Source organism: Saccopteryx leptura, chromosome 6 (genome assembly GCF_036850995.1).
Source record: "Saccopteryx leptura isolate mSacLep1 chromosome 6, mSacLep1_pri_phased_curated, whole genome shotgun sequence".
NCBI classification, from domain to species: Eukaryota; Metazoa; Chordata; class Mammalia; order Chiroptera; family Emballonuridae; genus Saccopteryx; species Saccopteryx leptura.
In genome coordinates, this window is record NC_089508.1 from 17,254,479 (window position 1) to 17,275,366 (window position 20,888).

Sequence of the window (20,888 nt, forward strand, 5' to 3'; positions counted from 1 at the left end):
ACTCCTCCCGTCAGCCCATGTTACATGTTCTCAACCATGGGAAGAGGCTCATCTCGCTCACGTCAACACACAGCCTAATCTATATTTCACATGACTGCTCAATTACCTGCGTCTACCAACTGCCGTCCGAGTTTTTTTGAAGAAACTGGGTTGGAGAGTTTAAATCTAAAGTTGGTTCATGAAAATACTCAGAAGACCATAATTTGAGCAGACTTAAACTTTCATTCACTGTGGGAAATATAAACTGTTTCAGGCAAAAAAATATTTGTGGTCATTCAATGTCAAAAGTTTCATTAGCCGTCTGCATGGTATTATTTAAATATAATAAATTTAATATTAAATGATATTGATTTTGCATAAATTTAGAAACACATTAATAACATATTTATGACCTGAATATTCTAAATAAACAGACAAATGATGGGATCCACAGAATGTAAAGTGAGTTGAAATTGTAAAAACATTATTTTTAAAAGGCAGATGCTGAATTCTTTTAATGCTCAATGCCAGGTGTAAAATTCAAGGAAAAAACCCACAGGAAATAAAGAGCTATGTAAACAATGTTATACAACCAAAAGAAACTGTTAGGGTTGGCAATGACGTACCGAGTCCAGGATCTATAAAACATTATTAATTGGTTCCCAGGTAGTCTATAAATACCCAAGAATATCCCTTGGTTTCCATCCCAAAACAGTACATGACGTATTCAAAATCCCACCAACACTTACTGATTTTGTCTCAATACATTTTGAATCACATCAAATCAGAAGGGCTTTACTAGTAAAGAGAAATCATCTGAAAGGTATGACAGTCTTCAATTAACCTGCTGGCCACAGAGCCAGGAGATGAATTTTGAAAAAAAGAGTTTGAATATCATGCGGAAGAGGCAGCCATTGATGAAATTTCAAAAGCAACACAGAATGAAGCTACAAAGCCATCACAGACAAATTCAGAAATGTTAGGAAAAGTTTAAAATCTCATTAATTAAACATCTGAAAGCCATGTTCAAAGGAACAAAAAGCTAACCTGGCGATATTGTATAGACATCTAGCAAAGAATTTTTTTTCCTTTCTTCTGAAGTTAACCAAAATATTCTTTCCTCTGGAGCCCCCTCAACATTCTGGTCAGCATCCTGCAAGAACAGGTACAGATTTGATGTGTTCGCTTTTTATTGACAGAGAGATGCCAATCAAACACTACTTTGCACACATCAGACCCTATTGATTCTCTGAGTTGATATACTTCTGTCACCAAAAGGGAAAGGGTGGACCAGTTCTCTTACTTGATAAAGAAAGAGGGAAGGTCTCTGTTTACTGTGTGCCTGAACTGCTACCAGACTGGGAGAGAAAACAGAGATGTGTCTATTAAGATGTGAAGCACAGAAAAAAAGAGGAGCTATCCCCTTCTTTCTCTAGTCCTTTCCTTCTTCTATTTTGTCCTCCTTCATCGCAGAATATGATGATTAATGTTAAGAAATATAAAAGTCGACTATCTCATCACTTGTTTTCCTTTTAATCTTGTAAGATTTTTGTGTTCTTACTGTCACATCTATTTTAATGACCCATTTCAGAAAGGGTAAAATCAAGTACTACGTACAGAAATATTAATTTGACACTTCAGAAGTCAATTTGTAATTGACTTCGTTATATCAATTTGGTGGAGTGAGTCATTTATTTCTTGACTGTTATACATGTTTAAAACAGTAAGATAAATGCAAATAAAAGTTATATAGCAGTCTATGTAACCCTAATGCCCATTTTTCCCCACATCTGTAAGACTCAGAGTTTATTTAGCTCACAGAATATTTATTAAGCAATAAAAATGCTGTATATTCAGCAGACAAAATTCCAACTCACTTATAAATCAGGTTGCCATGTATTTCTTTCATTCAGTAATGAAAAAGCAATTAAGAGAAACCATTTAGTCGCCTTCTGATGTGCATATATGAGGACTTGTTTTATGCTCAATGAACTGTTTTTTCCCCCATTGATTTGACAGAGACAGAAGCGTCAACTCATTGTTCCACTTAGTTGTTCCACTTAGTTTCGCACTCATTAACTGTTTTTCATATGTGCCTTGACTGGGGATAGAATCCTTGACCTCAGAGCATTAGGATGATGATCTACCTACTAAGCCACTTGGTCAGGGCCTAAGCAAACTCTGTGTGTGTGTGTGTGTGTGTTGTGTGTGTGTGTGTGTGCGCGCGCGCGCGCACGCGCGTGCACGCGCGTTACTTGCAAAAAACAACTGGATGGCTCTTTTGCAAGCCCGAGGTGATGAAATTTGTGATCAGCTATGTATTCATCTAACTTATGTTTCATGTGTTTAATCAGAACTTCATCATAGCTTCCCAAGCAAGATGCAAGGCTATGGTCTGTGTACCTTGAGGTCTTCAAAATCCCAGCTCTTTTCCACTGCTAACTTTCTAACCTAGAGAATGGATTCTCACAAGACAATGCACTTCAAATGCATTTAGACTGATAGAGGACAAGTTGTCTCCTCAGCTTCTGTGGAAAAAAAAAAAAAAAGATGATACCAGCATCAAGACACCACTGATGTGTGCTTTCATTCTGTTTTTCCAGAATGGTTTTGTGTTTCTCCAAGTGTTCACTGACTAGAAAGGCTGAGAAAGTATAAACCGCTGAGACCAAAGCCAGCTTCTGGATGGCTTGGGGAAGACTTGTGTGCTCCCTCTCGACCTCCTTGTCACAGTGCTTTGCATACCGATGGCTCACCAATGGAATACTGATCTGTTTCATCTTCAAAATTAATTCTAATGAATACGCATTTATTTTTTTCAAAAATTATATTTGCTTTTCAATAAATGAAAAGCCTTAGAATTCCTTTTCAAAGTATTTTGCAGTTATTATCCCACCTCTCTTCACACTCAAAGGTAAGAAGCCTTACCATAGAACAGGGGTCCCCAAACTACGGCCCGTGGGCTGCATGCGGCCCCCTGAGGCCATTTATCCGGCCCCCACCGCACTTCCGGAAGGAGCACCTCTCTCATTGGTGGTCAGTGAGAGAAGCATAGTTCCCATTGAAATACTGATCAGTTTGTTGATTTAAATTTACTTGTTCTTTCTTTTAAATATTGTATTTGTTCCCATTTTGTGTTTTTACTTTAAAATAAGATATGTGCAGTGTGCATAGGGATTTGTTCATAATTTTTTTATAGTCTGGCCCTCCAACGGTCTGAGGGACAGTGAACTGGCCCCCTGTGTAAAAAGTTTGGGGACCCCTGCCATAGAAGATAGTTTTCACTTCATCAAAAAGAAAAATGAATAAACATATATGATTCAATGACTTGCCCAAGGCCACTCACAATTCAGAGGAAACAGTGATGAGACATCTGTCTCTGTGAACACGTGATTTTGTATCCCAAGCACACATTCAGCAAAGGAAGAGAGATGAGCAATTTCAAAAAGGCTACTGTATAACTTCTCACCCGTGCAATTGTGCCTGTGTGTCACCTCCACAATACATAGAACTCCTATGCCATTTTCAACTGACTACACCCACAAGGAGAATAGGAAGGTACTCATGAATGCACTTAGCTCATCTTCCAGATGAACAAGCTGACATTAGTGATCACTTACTAAGGGCTAAAACTGTCTGTGAAGAAGGAGAGAGAAGGAAGGGCCAGGAGGGAGAGCAGAGACAAGAAGAGGTGACAGCTGTAGCTAAGCATGGTATAAATGGACACACAGTATCACACCAGAGTGAAGAAAAAGGCAATTCATCCAAGACAAGCTCTGCACGGTCACTAATGCAATGGTTCCCAACAGGGGAGGCTTAGCCTCCTCCTATAGAGGATATTTGGCAACGCTGGAGAAAAAAAAATTTTTTTTACAGAAACAGAGAGAGAGTCAGAGAGAGGGATAGATAGGGACAGACAGACAGGAGACAGGAATGGAGAGAGATGAGAAGCATCAATTATCAGTTTTTCATTGCAACACCTTAGTAGTTCATTGACTGCTTTCTAATATGTGCCTTGACTGTAGGCCTTCAGCAGACCGAGTAACCCTTTGCTCGAGCTAGCGACCTTGGGTCCAAGCTGGTGACCTTGGGTCCAAGCTGGTGAGCCTTGCTCAAACCAGATGAGCTCGCGCTCAAGCTGGCGACCTTGGGGTCTTGAACCTGGGTCCTCCGCATCCCAGTCTGATGCTCTATCCACTGCACCACCGCCTGGTCAGGCAGAGAAATTTTTTGTCATAACCAGGGATGCTACTGGCATTTAGTGGGTAGAGATCATGAGTGTTGCTCAGTCTTCTACAGGCACAGCCCAGTTCCCCACAACCAAGGGCAATTCACTTCAAATGGCTGACAGGGCTGTGGGGAGGGATCCTGAACTAGTGAGATGACACTGAACAAGTTATTGAACTTCTGGAAGCCCAAGTCTCCTTCTCCGTGTCACACTAGTAATAGTACAGCAGCACCTACCTTGAAGGTTGGGTGAGGAAAGTATAAGAGATAATTCAAGCAAAACCTTCTATCCAGTTCGTGGAATGCTGATTGAGTTGCCATTATTCTGACTCGTTTTCTTACTATTAATCCCCTTGTCTTTCACTGAATAAATATATACATGAAGAGAGAAAAGAAAAAGACAAGACACCCCAAGAATCATCACGTTTTACATTGACAATAGTATTAGAAAAATAAAAGTCAATACTCAAAATAGTCACATCGGGTTCATTCTAGAACGTTTAGTCTAATCTCATCACCAACAGTTTAAAGAAAAAGACGCTAAAATAAAAGCAGTCCTCCAGAACATTCTCTATCATTCACCATGGGAGAGCGCCACAGAGCTCAGTAGGGTGACCAACATAATACAGACTTCTGGGTAGAGTTTAATCGGGAGAAACGTACACTAAAAGAGGCTGTTAAAAAATATTATTATTTTAATATCATCTTTGAAATATGAGCTTCCATTCTAAAGATGAGCTCTTATTTCAAGTCTTGAGGGTTTGAATTTCATTCTTTTGAACTGTCAACTGTGACGACCACATCTAAAGAGACAGTTTGCATTTGTCTGCTGAACGTGTGGTGGGATTTGAGTAACAGCAAAGTGTTCACTTAAGGAATAAAAAAAAAAAAATTCCACACTCAGGCCCTTTAATTTGTTGAAATAGTTAGAACTTGAGGAGCAAGTTCCAGTTCAAACGACCGAAGATTCAAGTATGTTTTTCTGCTTTAGGTGGCAGAGAGGGCCAGAAACCACAAGATTACACATTAAACGAGCAAACAAAACAAACGGGGGAAATGTAGGCGAGCAGCAGCCGCCCTTCCACGGGAATGCTTTGGAACCGTTGGCACGCTGGTGTCTGCTGTCAGTGCCAATTAGAGTGACCGAGATGAGCTCGGCTTTTTCTCATTCCTTTAGCCAGCTCCGAACTGATGACAAAGCAGTTTCAAGGCTAAAATCTCCTTTTGCCCATTTCCTGAAATGCTGAAAGAATGTAAATGTGGTAAAGCTTTTTTCTTTAAATATCCTTTTGAAAACAGGGTCAAAGTGAGCTTTCCCATTTGATAGCAAAACTAGAAATTACAGTGCGTAACCAAGGTACTGGTTATATAAAATAGTATAGATTTCCCTGCGTCCAGGCCAGAGAATACTGATCTATAAATGAAAGCCAACTCCAAAAATTAAAAAAAAAAAAATCTCTGCTACTTTTAATATTCCCATGTCACCAGGGTTTTTGACTTACCTAAACTCCATGAAAACTAGCTTACATTCCAGTGTTGACCTTTCAGATGTGAACTCCTTTATTCTTTTTTTTTTCTTTTTGAGTGAGAAGTGGGGAGGCAGGGAGGCAGAGAGACAGACTCCCACGTGCGCCTTGACTGGGCTCCACCTGGCAAACTCCCTACCAGGCGCTGCTCTGCCCATTTGGGGCAGCTGCTCTGGCAACTGAGTTATTTTAGTGCCTGAGATGAAGCCATAGAGCTCTCCTCAGCTCCTGGGGACAACTTGCTCAAACCATTCGAGCTATGGCTGTGGGAGAAGGGGGGGTAGAGAAGCAGATGGTCGATTTTCCTGTGTGACCTCACCGGGAATCGAAACTGGGACATCCACACACTGGGCAGATATTTTACTGCTGAGCCAACCAGCCTTGTCTTGAACTCCTTTATTCTGACTTGGAGAAATACCACAGCCCCATTGTTCAATGCTAGATTGAGAATTTGCCTGACTGGTGTTCTACTTTCAACTATTTTCAAATAATATTAAACAGAGACCCCATTTTTATATTTTACTTTTTTAAATTTGAGACATATATAACAAAATACCATATTTTCAATTCAATAGAGTGAGTTTTAGCAGGGTCATGAAACACCAATTTTAGGTATTACTTATTTTCTACTTTTAAAAATTTTTTTACATTATAAGGATAAGAATACTTACGATCTACTCTCTTACATTTTTAAGGGTAGAATACAGTATTGTTAACTATAGGCTGAACGTTGCACAGCAGATGTCTAGAATTTACTTACTCATCTTGCATAATGGGAACTTATTTTTTTGCTTGTTGAGTGAGAGGTATTTCTTATCCCAGCACTGTTCATGCAGTAAGCAGAGTAGGTAACACACAAGCTGCAGAACCCCCTTGGATAGAAGCCCGGCTCCACTGTGTATTGGCTATGAGACTTGTGGGCAAGTTCTTAACTACTCTGAGTTCCATTTTCCCCGTCCATGAAAAGAACTAAACAAATCATACATGTGTTAAATGTATGTACAGTGTGTGTGTGTGTATATATAATATATATAATATATATAATATATAATATATAATATATATAATATATAATATATATAATATATAATATATCTCATATATGTGTGTATGTATTATATATGTATGTGTGTGGTATGTCAAACCAATGCCAAAGAGATACATTATATAAAAACATTTGCTAATCACTACCACTGACAACCAGCAAACCTGAAGCATTGGTTCTGAAAAAACATTAATAAAGAAAAATGTACATATAATTACATTTGTCTATTACTCCTCAATAAAGTTGTGTGTGTGTTGGGGAGACTTAAAACATGCCACTCATTTTTGGTTTCCTAGCTTTTTTACTTAGACCTTTTTTAAGGTTCCAGGACCAGGTGAAATTGACAAATTTCTTGTGATTTATATCTATCTAAATATGAAGAAAATAAAAGTTATCCATTCTTAACCTTAAATTTTTTTGTTTTGCAGAATCCAGACCCCCACATAATATATTAAGTGACATAGACAGGCCAGACTCTCATTCATATATAATACACATCTACACACATACATATATAATATATAATGATTCTTTCTGTGTCTCAAGATTATAATTGCTGGTGATTTGATTCTTTCAGTTTGGATTTTCTAAATTAGCTACAATAAACTTGCCTTACATTTGTGATCAGATAGGAAAAGGTTGGTGGTTTTAAATTTTAGAATTTAGGAGATTGTTTTTGTGTTCTCATTATACCTTACACCACTGACCGTGCTCTGAGTGGGGGAGAGTGCAGGAGCCCACGGATGATATACATACTGCCCGAAAACATGACATTCTGGGATAAACCCAATGTAAGAGAAATAAACCCTATCTCACTCTTTCAACTCGGAAGGCAGATCAGCAGTTCAGTCAAACTTGAAGAGCGGTGGCTTCAAAAGGCTTAGGGACTGGAGACACTTATTAACTGTTGAGGACAGATGACTTGACAAGCGTCATCTCCCTTCATCTCATCTCTACCTCGTAGGGAGCTCTTAGGAGCCCCATTTTGCACGTCAGGAAACCAGGGTTCAAGGTCACACTGCCAGTCAGCAGCCGCGTAGAATGACAGTCACATTTTCAGACTGTAAGTTGAATATCCCTTTACTGTGCCTTCCCTCAGCCTTCTCCTATCTTTATTTATTGCCTCTCCCACACTCCCCCTCCTTCAGCCTGCCCCCTTCCATGCTTTTTGGAATGCTGCCCCATTCACAATGAAAAGTCAGCAGGGTTACAAAAGCCTCATATAGCTCCCACACAGAAGGCCTGGCTAAGGTAGGGCCAGAGCTGCCCGAACCCACCAGTATTCCCGCCACGTGCAGCTGCACGCATGCACACCGACTCTGCAAGGCTCATAAAGCCACTTTCAGCACCACTTAGGCCCCTGTGTTCGCGGGCACTGCAGGGGCGACCAGCCACCGCACACTGAGGGATTCTCTGCTGAGCCCGGCGGGACTGCTGGCTGAGCAGGAGCAGGTACAGGGGCCTGGGGAAGAATGTCTGTCTTCCGTGGCTCTGGAGGGCATATTGTCACATCCTGAAAGGCAGGAAGAGGAGAAGGAGCTGCAGAAATGTCTAAGAACTTCCAAGTCGGAGCATCTCGCGTCATCCAACCTAGGCACTCACGGTCTACGGCTTCACACGAGCACAGAATCAAGACTGCATAGGAAAGGCCTTTCACGGCCGTCATTGGCCCCCATTGTTCTCATTTATACTTTTCAGCAGATTTTTTTTCCATGTAGTTTCTTCTGCTCATTACTTAAACAGGGAACAAAGTGCAATGTCCTGAGTCAATACTATATAGCCACGTATGTGCACATTTCATTCATAAAAGGCATTTCTCAGTTCTGAGCAAATATTAATCAACTCCTACATTTTGTGCAGCATGTATCCGAGAGGACCCAGTTCGCCAGGGCTTAAATAGAGAAGTTAAGACAACAAAGCAATTTAATTGCAGAGCCTTCCTGTCCTGGAAAGCTCTCAGGTGAGAGAAAGGGGAGCCATATTCCCTGCGAGATAAATAAATCCTACTGCCGGGATACAGACAGTCCAGAGCACCACAGGAGCCAATCAATATCAAAAGACTGATTCCAATCACTTGCCTGTTCTTAAAACATCCATATAATCATCACCGTCAGATTCTGATTAGCTTGAGAAAGGCCGGTTTTCTCTTCCCTCTCCCTGATTTTCAAGGGGTAGCGATGGTACCAGAACATCACAATCAACACACACGGCACTCATGTCATAGAAAGATAGTTCTATTTTCTTGCCTGCACAGTGCCTGTAAGAATTACCGTAAAGCGGGCCAGGTGCCTGATCTTTACTCGATTCTGACAAGGATGTGCTTGCAGCCTCTCCCCTTGGTACCTACTGCCTGATTCTGGGTATATCTGGGGCTTCAAGTAACGATCACCAAAACAAGAGTGTCCTATTTCTAACATTCATTGCTGTCACCCACATTTGAATTCTGTTCATGGGACAGAGTCCATCAGTTGCCCAATGGATTAACTCCTTGGCTGCTACTATTGGGGAAATCTGTCCACTCTAGCTTACCAGCAGTAAGGGTTCCAAATGGGTTAAAAGGGTTTCCTTAGACAGACAGCGATTTAACTTTGGGTGATGAGCACACAATGCGATCAACAGTTCAAATGTTATAGAAATGTTTACTTGAAACTTATGTATTCTTATTAACCATGTCACCCCATGGTTTAATTTCTAAGTAAAAAGAAAATAATAATAAAAAAGTGTTCCCTTAGTTTCTGCTTTAACAAAATGGATGAACTTTACACATTCCTTTTCATTACCTCTGATCTGATTCTTTAAGTAGTATGACCCAGCATAAAAAAAAAATGAAGTAAAATTAATTAAAATTAATTATCCTACATAAATAAATGTGCCTTCAGTATTTACAATGGATTATCGAGAGAGACAATCTAACCTTCAGGGCTGACCCCCTCCCAGTAATATTCAGCATATTATAGAGATTATGGTTCAATGATTTTCTGCTCACCTTTTCTAGAGCTAAGCCCTTGAAAAGACAATTTCATTCCTCACGTGGAATTTTCTCTAGGTTCTCCTCTTTCAGTTGGCTTTCTATTTCAGTTTCTCCAAAACTGTGCCATGAAACAACACAAAAAATTTTATTCTGGAAAATTATGAATATTGTAGAAATATATAGTAAAAAACTAAAATATGCCTAGCGTGAGGAGGACCCGGGTTTGATTCCCGGCCAGGGCACACAGGAGAAGCGCCCATTTGCTTCTCCACCCCTCCGCCGCGCCTTCCTCTCTGTCTCTTTCTTCCCCTCCCGCAGCCAAGGCTTCATTGGAGCAAATATGGCCCGGGCACTGGGGATGGCTCTGTGGCCTCTGCCTCAGGCGCTAGAGTGGCTCTGGTCGCAACATGGCGACGCCCAGGATGGGCAGAGCATCGCCCCCTGGTGGGCAGAGCGTCGCCCCTGGTGGGCGTGCCGGGTGGATCTCAATCGGGCGCATGCGGGTGTCTGTCTGACTGTCTCTCCCTGTTTCCAGCTTCAGAAAAATGCAAAAAATAAAATAAAAATAAAAATAAATTAAAAAAAAAAAACCCAAAAACTAAAATATACCTAACATACACAGAACCCTATAAAACAATGCCCTTTTTTGAACTACTACTTAGTATCTCTCAAAATCTGATGATTTCATCCCAAATTATTAATAAAGAACAGCTAAACTATACTGAGCACTTTCTTCACAAGGCTAATTTATGCATAAATACCTCATCTAATCTCCACAATTGCATAATCTAGGGCTATTACTGCTATTATACATATCATAGTAAGGATTATAATAACAGCTATGATTTTTTTATTGAGTGTCAAATTACATGCCAGATCCCTTCCTTAAGATGTCTTCATTTAATCTGAACAGTAGCCTTAAACTGTTGATTCTCTAGTTATTCCCATTTTGCTGATGAGAAAACTGAGCTCACGGGAGTTAAGTAATTTACCCAACATCAATACTAATAAATGACAGAATTTCAACCCAGACTGACCTTATTCTATACTACTTAACCACTTTACTATACTACTTCAAACAAACAGAAACTACAAATGAATATCTGAAGTGGAGTTGAAAAATATCTCTAAGAGTTATTGGGAAAATAATTTCTTTTGGCTACTGAATAGAATGATAGCCAAACTCCATTTATTCTGCCATTCCACTGGCCCTAAGAACAGGACCTAAGAATACCTTAAACCTAGTATATTATACAAGATATGAAATAGTAGCTATTATTATCTCCCATTATTAGAGGTACTATTCCCTATAAATAGTCTCTCAATAAACTTCATGAGAACATGCCAGAAAGAAAGCTTATGTAAAATTTAGAGACACAAACACCTAGATTCAGAAAAATAACATCAAATAAATATTTAAGATTAGTTATTTCTCTAAAGCCTGTGCTTTTTTCACTAATAGACTGAACCAATGCTGTTTCCCATTTGCTACGCACCCAAGAAAAATATGGCCAGTGTAAACTATGAACTCCCTGAAAGGAAAGTCATAAAGCTATACCATAACATATAAAAAGAGATGTGTAAGTCATTGCCAAGCTGCACCCATCTTTGCAGGCACATCTGTCATCCACAGCAAAGACTTCATCTCTGCACAGGCCATGACCCATGTTGAAATGAAAAGACAGAAACCCATTTACCACACATCCTAATTGCACTGCAACATGACCCCAAATATTACACTTTTTTCATTCAAGTAAAATGTAGAAAGGGAATTTGAAGCACCATCCTCATAACTCCCATAAACAAACATATATTTTTCCCAGATTAAAAAAAAAATTTTTTTTTTCAAAAACATCACTTAGGCATGACCAGGTGGTGGCACAGTGGTTAGAGCATCAAACTGGGATGTGGAGAACCCAGGTTCAAAACCCCGAGGTTGCCATCTTGAGCACAGGCTCATCTGGTTTGAGCAAGGCTCATCAGTTTGAACCCAAGGTCGCTGGCTTGAGCAAGGGGTTATTCGGTCTACTATAGCCCCCACACTGGTTAAGGCACATATGAGAAAGCAATCAATGAAAAACTAAGGTGTCACAACAAAGAATTGATGCTTCTCATCTCTCTCTTCTCCTGTTTGTCTGTCCCTCTCTCTGTCTCTGCCACACAAAAAAAGAAATCACTTAAACTCTATTTCCATAAAATTTAAAATAATTGTCAGTGTAAAAAAAAACACTTTATAAAATGTATGTAATGCTACTATTGAATAAGAAAAATTTAATACTTCATTCCAGAATACCATGGAAGACTTCATCCTAGAATCAATCTCCAATGCTCACATTACTGTATTTGTGATTATGAATGCCCCTGACGCCTGGGGCTTTGAACCTAAGGGACGAGAATGACCGCCATTTTGTTCCAAGTGAAGACGTGGTAGAATGTTCTCCACTGTTTGAACTAGGATTTAATGGTACCGTCAAACTATTGTTTTCCTTTCTCTGACCACTAAATATAGAGGCTGGTCTTTTCTGGGGATAAGTGGCATTCTGTCATAAGCCATCTGAAGCCACAGGCTTGTCATTCAGAGTGCTGCTTGCTCTGTTCTAGAATCCGGGAATATTGGAAGACGGCTGCTGCCTCGGGACCCAGCTCCAAACAAATGGGAAGCTCATTTGCATAGACCTCATTTTCATTGCATTCATCCCCTGCCCAAATCTAGATCAGGACATTTAATAGCATCTCACTGTGGGAGGTTGAGGGAATTTAAAGAGCATTTGTGGTCAGTGATTAGATGGCGTGGGTTCCAGATCTGAGTTTCTTGAAATTAAAAGCTGGAATAAGAGAAAGCCTGTTGCAAGATACCAAGGGGGGGGGGGAACAAAACAAAAACAAAAGATCAGCTAAAATTATAAACATGAAGGAAACCAGAACCATCGGTATGGTCTTTTATCTCCACTAATGAGCTACAAAGCCACTATTTAAGGAATGATTATGATATACACCAGACACTTTACTTGTGTGTCCACATTTAAGCTCTTTTTTACTCTCTGATATACAAATAAAGACCCAGAGTATAAAGAAAGTCAAAAGGCAGGTGGTTTCCTCAATGACAAACATCCTCCAAGCAACAGGCAAGATTCACGCACTAGCGTTTGCTTTAGCCGGTTCCCTTTACCCACCACTCCAGGTGGCCCCTTCTGCTGACCTGTTGTTTTCTGAAATTAGCCCTTCATGGAACAGAAATGTGTCCTAATAAGTGTAGACAAAAATTTCAGAGGTTCACACATAGCATTGGAGTGTTTTCTTCTCCTTAAATATTGAACAGGCTGAGATAAACTGGTAACTTACTAAACTCTAGTTAGGTTAATGAACCAGATTTTTTTGGTGTGCATGAATATTATTTTCCAAGAATGAATTGGCTGAGTGTCATAATAAACATATGCACACACAAAGAAGTGCGTGAATAGCTATCAACGCATTTCTTGAGCAAACATGATCCCATTTGAAGATGAAAATAAAATGATTTCTGAAAATGCTACAAAAATCCTATCCTGCAACCTCAACAGCACCTTCCCTGGCTCATTAATTCTGGCCTAAATCTGCTACTGTCAGGCAAATCTGAAGCACTGGCCAGCAGACACCCACCTGCTATTAGGCTGAATGTGCCTGGCATCTTGACATTCTATTGATTCCCATTCAAAGCTCATGTTAAAAAAAAAAAAAAAAAAAAGTAGCTCAGAGTCCAAGAGGAATTTTAGCCACAAATACTTTGGAAGAAATCCAAACAACTAAAAACAGAAAGAAAGACAAGATGCAAATCTGAGTGACAAAACTGAGACAACCCCAACCAGACTGGTGAACATTCAAGGACACACCTACACAAGGACCCCTGCATCCTCTTCTGGTAACTACTTGTTTCAGGAAATGCCAATAGGCTTGTGCATTGAATAAGCACCCCTTCCCAAGCTGGACTATGGTATATGCGTGTTCACAAGAATAGTCATCATTATTCCAGTGGTGTTGCTTTTAAAGAAGAACCTGTCAATTTTTTACCTCCAGACCCCTTTACATATTCAGTAAAATTTGATGTACCATGAATACAGTCCTGATCATGATAAAACATTCGAATGTTTAAGCAGTTAAGATGAAGCAGAAACTGTATAAAGTGCTTAAGAATGTTACATTCTTTCATCTTCAAACAACTCTTACCAGCTGAGAGCTTTATTTCTGTTTTACAGATAGAAAAGGGAGGTAAAGTAATTTTCTCCAGGTAGCTGGGGATAAGATACCAGAAAGGAGAAAACATCAGGAGTCATTTATAAATTTTGTCGATACCTCCCAAATCACCCACACTTAAGTGGAATGGGTCCCCATCCAATTTCCAAATCGTGGCACTCATGACTTTGGCAGCTGCCTGTCATCATCCACTCTGCATACATAGACTAGCTCTGGAGGTATTCTTTAAAACCAGCCCAATTCTGACTGCCTTAATGTAGCCGAGAGAAGGCATACATTTCAAAATAAAAGTGAACATACATTTTCTTTTTAAGGAGGAAGAGAAACCTCTAATCCCACCAAGCAGCATGAATCTCCACTGCCCCGTCCCCGCCCCCCAGCTCTTCCCTCCCACCAACCACTGAACAGCTCTCCCAGACTTCAAAGACAGCCCAGGGAGACGGGAGCAGGAGGGCCATCAGTGCCAGCTGGAAGGGGGACCTTATGCTTGGGGGAGGGTGGAAGAGGACTAGAGAGCCACTGCTGAAGCCAGTCATCTCAGTAAAAGAAGTTCAGTGTTTTCCAAAAGCTGATTTCTATCAGGGCTACAGGAAAGATCAGAAGGCATAGGGTTCCAACAAGGAGGGATGTGTTTCTGCTGCCCGGAAATTTCTCAGATTTGCAACATGGGTCCAGGTTGTTTGAGTGCCAGTCTGGGTTGGAAGCGCAAAGACAGTCATCTAGAACAGTGGTCCCCAACCCCCGGGCCGCGTACCGATACTGGTCCGTGGGCCATTTGGTACCGGTCCACAGAGAAAGAATAAATAATTTACATTATTTCTGTTTTATTTATATTTAAGTCTGAACGATGTATTATTTTTAAAAAATGACCAGATTTCCTCTGTTACATCCATCTAAGACTCACTCTTGAAGCTTGTCTCAGTCACGTGATACACTTATCCGTCCCACCCTAAAGGCCCTCCGTGAAAATATTTTGAGATTAAACTGGTCCGTGGCCCATAAAAGCTTGAGGACCACTGATCTAGAAGTCAGTGAGACCCAATTTCCCCCTTTCACCATGAGAAGACAGCAGCAGTATTTCACCCTGCAAAAGAGCTGTCTGTGATTGTGCTTTTGTCATTTGAAGCAATAGTATTCTTACTGTTTTTTAAAAAAGATTTTATTTATTCATTTTTTTTTCAGAGAAGAGAGAGAGAGAGAGGGGAGAGGGAGGAGCAGAAAGCATCAACTCCCATATGTGCCTTGCCCAGGCAAGCCCAGGGTTTTGAACTAGCAACCTCAGTGTTTCAGGTCGAGGCTTTATCCCACTATGCCACACAGGTCAGGCAATACTATTGTTATTTTAAAAAAAAACAACAAAAAAAACGCTCCTGAATTGAACTGCACAAAGGAAATACATCACATAACCAAAAAAGTCTTTAAAATAGTTTGTTACTTTCCCACCCCCATTCACCCCACACTGCTGCAGTAGCTATTTCCTTTGCCTTTATGAGGGGGTTGGGGGACTATCTGGAGGCTCTTCCTGGAAGTCTGGTCAATGCACCCTTCCCTCCACTCTGCCTGATTTGCAAGGTAACTTCTAAGAGACAGCCACTTAGCCATCCAGTCTTGGTTTATCATCCATCGGTTATCATTTTTACTGCTGCCATTATTATTTGAAAATGATTATAGACTTGTAAAGACATCCTCATCTGGTAATAATGTTTGCAATATGCTTTTTACACTGTCAGGTTAACACAGTGTGCCCGTGATTTTTGTGCTGCCACAAGTCCCAAAGCTGATGCAGTGGAATGCTTAGCAGTTTTCTGAATAGTTTTACAAGAAGAACTGTGAACGGGAGAAGGAAAAACAGGTCCCAATGCATTTTTTTTTTAAAACAACAAACTTGGTGTCCCTTTGTGCATAGGTGACAGCAAATTAAGGCAGTACCACATGTGACATTTAAAATATCTGTCTCTTTGTTCCTCAACTCAGAGTCTGACACATTCTCTAAGGGCAGTGATTGCTACTTGCTGAATAAAAGCCCGTCTGTCCTTGACTTTCCCACTTAAGTCCTATTGACAACAGCGGAAGTAGAACACACATAATGAAGTCAGGGCATGCACGGTCTTCGGAGGTTAATAAACTGACCAAAAGAGGGTAGACCGCCCGGAAAGCAGAATATCTGAGTGGAGTGAGGCTGCAAGAAATTAATGAAAATCCACACATCTCCTTTAAGAGGCAGTGGCAGTGGGCTTGTGACTAGAATTCTCCTCTTCATGCACGCACTCAACTCTCCTTAATGTCAACAGGAGTTCTGTTAACGGCACTGTGGGAGAAAATGGATGCAGATATCACTTAAAATGAATCATTTTGCTTCCTCTCCTCCACTTTTATATGCATATTGACAAAATATAAAAATACATTTTTAAGAAATCGATTCAGCTTTGTAGCATTCTACTCCAACAGCAAAAGCAGACATTAACATGATAAGATAGCCTTTGAATAATTATTTAAATAGGGTCGCTCACATTTGGAATTCCAGGGACCTCAGATTCACCAACCCAAAATAAAAAATGCAAATGGAAAAGTGTTGCAAATCGCTTGCTCCTTATTTATTTTGAGATTTGAATTACCATTTTATTTTTAACAAGAGCATCACGGTTCACTGACAAATGTCCTGAGCTATATTTAGAGGAGTAACAATATATAAGATCAGGAGCACACATGGCCAGAGCTGGCTTTTCACTTTCTGAACAGAAATACAAAGCACTGCACATACTGGGTAAATTTCATGTCAGGAATTTGGGTCTGCCATCAAAATTTCTGCTCCCCTCTGAGCTCAGGGTGTCAGTGCTCTTCGGGGTACATCTGGAACTCCTCTACGATATGTCTGTCATGACCTTTCTCAATGCAAGAGACTATTTCCAATATAAAGCAAGCAATTAGTTTTAATATGGAGAGCTGCACATCTGAAATAACTCTGAAAACAGAAGGACAAGTGGCTTGTTAACCTACCCACAAAAGTTACCGCCAGTTTCTACTGCCATTACTTTAGGAATTAGATTTTCAGATATTGGAAAACACAGTCTTCGGCTTTCTTTGATAGAATGCCCGAGGCAAGGAATATGTTGATTATTTTTTCAAAGGAAGAAAAGAAAGTGTTGAAAGCTCTTAATAACTATATAAAGTTCCCAGTTTGCCATTACCAAACACAAAACGGTGATAATGTTTTAGCATGTTTATAGCGGTAAGATGTTCTGTCTATGGTTTGGAGACAGAAAATAGTTTTAGACAAATTATAAAGCCTCTGCCACTATGCCCAAATAAAGTGAAACAGGAAAATACTGTGAGGTAGGAGAAGATGCCCACGGTGACGAAAATCCATAACTCTAGTAATGAAAGGAAAAGTAAGGAAATACATATACCATATTTTTCACTCCATAAGACGCACCTACCATAAGACACACCTAGGGTTTTAAGGAGGAAAATAAGAAAAAAAAATATTCTGAACCAAATGGTGTGCTAAAATATTTAATAAAATACCATATGTTTCACTCCATAAGATGCACAGGCTTTTTCCCCTCCACTTTTTTTGGGGGAAAAAGTGCGTCCTATGGAGGGAAGAGTACAGGTAATTCGATAACAACGAATCAGAAAGAAAGCTGGGTAATGGAGGATTTGGTCAGAATTTAAAACTTAGCATAACCAACTTCCAGTTACAAAATAAATAAGTCATGGGGATGTAATGTACAACATAAAAAATATAGCCAATAATATTGCAATGACTTTGTGTGGTCACAGATGGTGACCATACTAATTATACTGATCATTTATTTCATAATGTAGATAAATATCAAATCATTATGATGCACACCTGATATGTCAGACCAATTAGAATTCAGTAAAAAAAAATTTTAAATAAACTTTTCTTTTAAAAGAAAATGTTATTCTTTGTCTCTGGCAATAAAAAATATGAAAATTAAATAAACAAACACATATAGCATAGTTTTAGAATAAAGCAATATCATTTCATCTCAAGATTGATCACTAGTCAACTCCAGGGTAGAATGTTGAGCAGAGGACATGCACAGTATAAATTAACAAGTCCATGAATAATCTCTGAAAGAGTTAGTACAATAAGCATCCATTCCGATTGTGGAATATGCCCTCTCAAATAGAGTTTTACAGGCAAGAGAGAATTACGGTTTACTGAACTCCTTAAAAGCCATGTTCCTCCCAGACATTGTGTGCTCAACACAATTAAATTAAAGATTACCTGCTTTAATCTTTTGGAATAGACCTGCCAAGTAGGCAGTATTATCGTATTATCACTTCTTTGCAGATGAACAATTGGACACTCAGAAGGGAAGCGTTTAGTAGCGGAACTATGGCCAGGCCATGGCTGGGTGGGGCGGGGGAAGGCGGGCCCCATTCTGTCTTCCCTCCTGGATACACTTACTCTCCGCAGTTCCCAGGGAGAAGCTTAAAATTGTTGCCTCAAGTTGTTCATCATTAGCCACTGGCCCTAGGGGAAGAAGTCCAGTCTAGGGCAGGGTTTCCAATACTTGTTGTCAAACCTCAGGGATTCAAACTGCTCATCTCTCATTATTCCATTTAGCTACCCTTGGCAGGAGATCACCTTTGGGAGGCTATTTCGTTTCTGCAGTTCTAACTTAGCACGTACTTGGCAAAAAGATGAATCAGACTGGGGATACTACTTTCTTGAGCTGCAAAATCCTTAATCCATTCTAAAACAGTGTTTGGAGGAAAGAGAAGGGTATTGTTAAGTATTTCTTTAAGTTTGAAAAAATCTTTCAATAAAAATAAATCAAACTGACATCAGCCTCAGAGAGGCAGACTCTCATTCCACCGACCCACACTCCGAGGTACTGAGACATATCACACATACGTAGTCAGTATTTACCTGCAATGTAACATAGGGCCTGTTTCGGACAGAAGGATTGTGTGGAATGATCTGGGTTCAGGTTTCAAGATGTCAGAGAGATGGTGAAAGATGTCCCAAGATGTCCAACCTTGGGACAAAGGTTGGAAACAAACAACTGTCAGACAGATGTCAAGGTTGGATCCAGTTAGCTGAACTTGGCAATCACTGTCAGCTATGACAGGCTCTGTGCTAGTATCTGCCATATTCACAGGACAAGTGTGCCTATTCAGTTCATAGAAAATCCCATCTATAACTAACTGATAAGATCCAAAGAAAAAATATTTGCTTATCTAATGGCCATAGGCCTTTTCTGCTGAGTCAGTTTATGATAACCACAAGAGGTAGGTGCCCAGAGATTAGCTTCGGTGGAAATGCACCTCAGTGTTGTCAGGGCTGACCTGGTCGGCTCCGGAACAAGGGCCAACGCCTCTTTTCTTACCTTACCTGGTATGCCCTGGGTAAATGTTTTCCAAAGGAGACCAAAGAGATGCAATTCAATGCCGGTGATAAATATTCCACTTGGAAGAATAATTATTTGGGAAGTCAACAAGTTGGTCAATAGGGAGGTCTCAGATTCCTCATAAAGCTTCCTATCAAAATAGAGCTGTGCAATCTAGAAGGTGGATGTGTACCCACACAAGTAACAACCAAATGAATTTCCATATGAAGTTATAGCTTACTAGGAACCATGTGACTAAATTCCTTTGCACTCTAAAAAAACCCCCAAAAACCCTTCCATTTATTTTTTTTTTAAAGTGAATGCAGTCCTGGCAAAATGCAGCATAAAAGGGAGAAAAGAAATGAAAGATTAAAAGAATAAAGCATCATCTTCTATTTCTTTCTGATATAATGGTCCTCATAAAGATCAAGATATGGTCCAAGGGCAAAATCAAAGCTTCCACCAACATCTCTCTGTCTCAACATCCATTTTGACCCCTTGGGATTAACACTGTGAAAGAACAGAGACTGTCCTGTCTTTCTACAGCATGAAAGGTTGCCAGGTGACAGAAAATAAGATTGAGTGCATGGGACACAGGTATGCAACAAAATAGTCATTGTTTTATCAGAGATTCAAATTTAACTAAACATTCTATATTTTTATTTATTAAATCTATCTGAAAACAATCAAGAGGTCATGAGCAAGTTTTAAATGAACAGTTAATGGTGCAACCAGAGGTCCTTAATTGCTAGTGTCCTTTGTGGTTTCTTGGGAAACTCTTAGAAGATGCATTCTCTTGGGATCTCCCCCTTGAGATTTGCTCTCTTATAAGCCAAACACCACTATGTTTACAAGCTCCCAAGTGAGTCTTAATGCATACACATTTGCAAACGACTGTTTTAACCCAGAGTAATAAAAGGAATGAGGAAGACACAAGAAGCCAGATTTTCTTTATAGCTAAAATTACTCCATTCAGCCTTCAGAAGTGGCTCAGATGTCTTAAACCTTAAGACAGTGCTAACTTGAGAATGTCAGAAACAGATAATGTGAAAATCCAAATACTGGTTAACAAACTATTGTCATAGACCTCTTCTGCATTACCCTCGATGAGGAACAGAGGGAAAACCACTCACTCTAAATTAGCAATCCAAAAGGACAACTAAGAATAGACTCTGTGACACTTGATGCCAGAATTCACCCCATGCTGTCATTTCTAAACAAGTCCTCCTTACATCCTGTCCCTTGAACAGCTGAAAGAGTTGGCACACCCAACAGAAGGAGCTGAGACATTCTTCTGCTCTTAGTTAATGTGTAAACTCCTTTACCACAAACTGTCTGATCAAAACACAACATAAAGAAATCGTATTTGAATTGGGAATTACCTCAACAGGTGCAATTTGTTTCTTTATTTTATCAGTAAAGGCTAATAATAGAGTATTAAAAGTGAATAAAGGAAAATCTAATTGCACTTCACTGAAAATAAAACTCAATTACTTTCTGCTTCCAAGGATGTGTGTGAGTGAGTGTGTGTGTCTGTGTGTGTA

The 20,888-nt window shown here is 39.9% G+C and overlaps 1 protein-coding gene across 4 annotated transcripts in view; it reads right to left on the reverse strand.

Annotated features, from left to right (window-relative positions):
• Positions 1 to 20,888, reverse strand: part of FLRT2 (fibronectin leucine rich transmembrane protein 2) — a 96,718-nt gene that overhangs the window by 30,982 nt on the left and 44,848 nt on the right. The window contains exon 2 of one of the 4 annotated variants that reach the window (XM_066387912.1): positions 18,885 to 18,993. The exons of 2 other annotated variants lie outside the window; for them this stretch is intronic. The gene's annotated coding sequence lies outside the window, so the exon portion shown is untranslated. Of the gene's footprint in view, positions 1 to 16,488; positions 16,514 to 18,884; positions 18,994 to 20,888 lie in introns of those variants that run through there. One more of the 4 variants, XM_066387913.1, reaches the window with a different exon arrangement.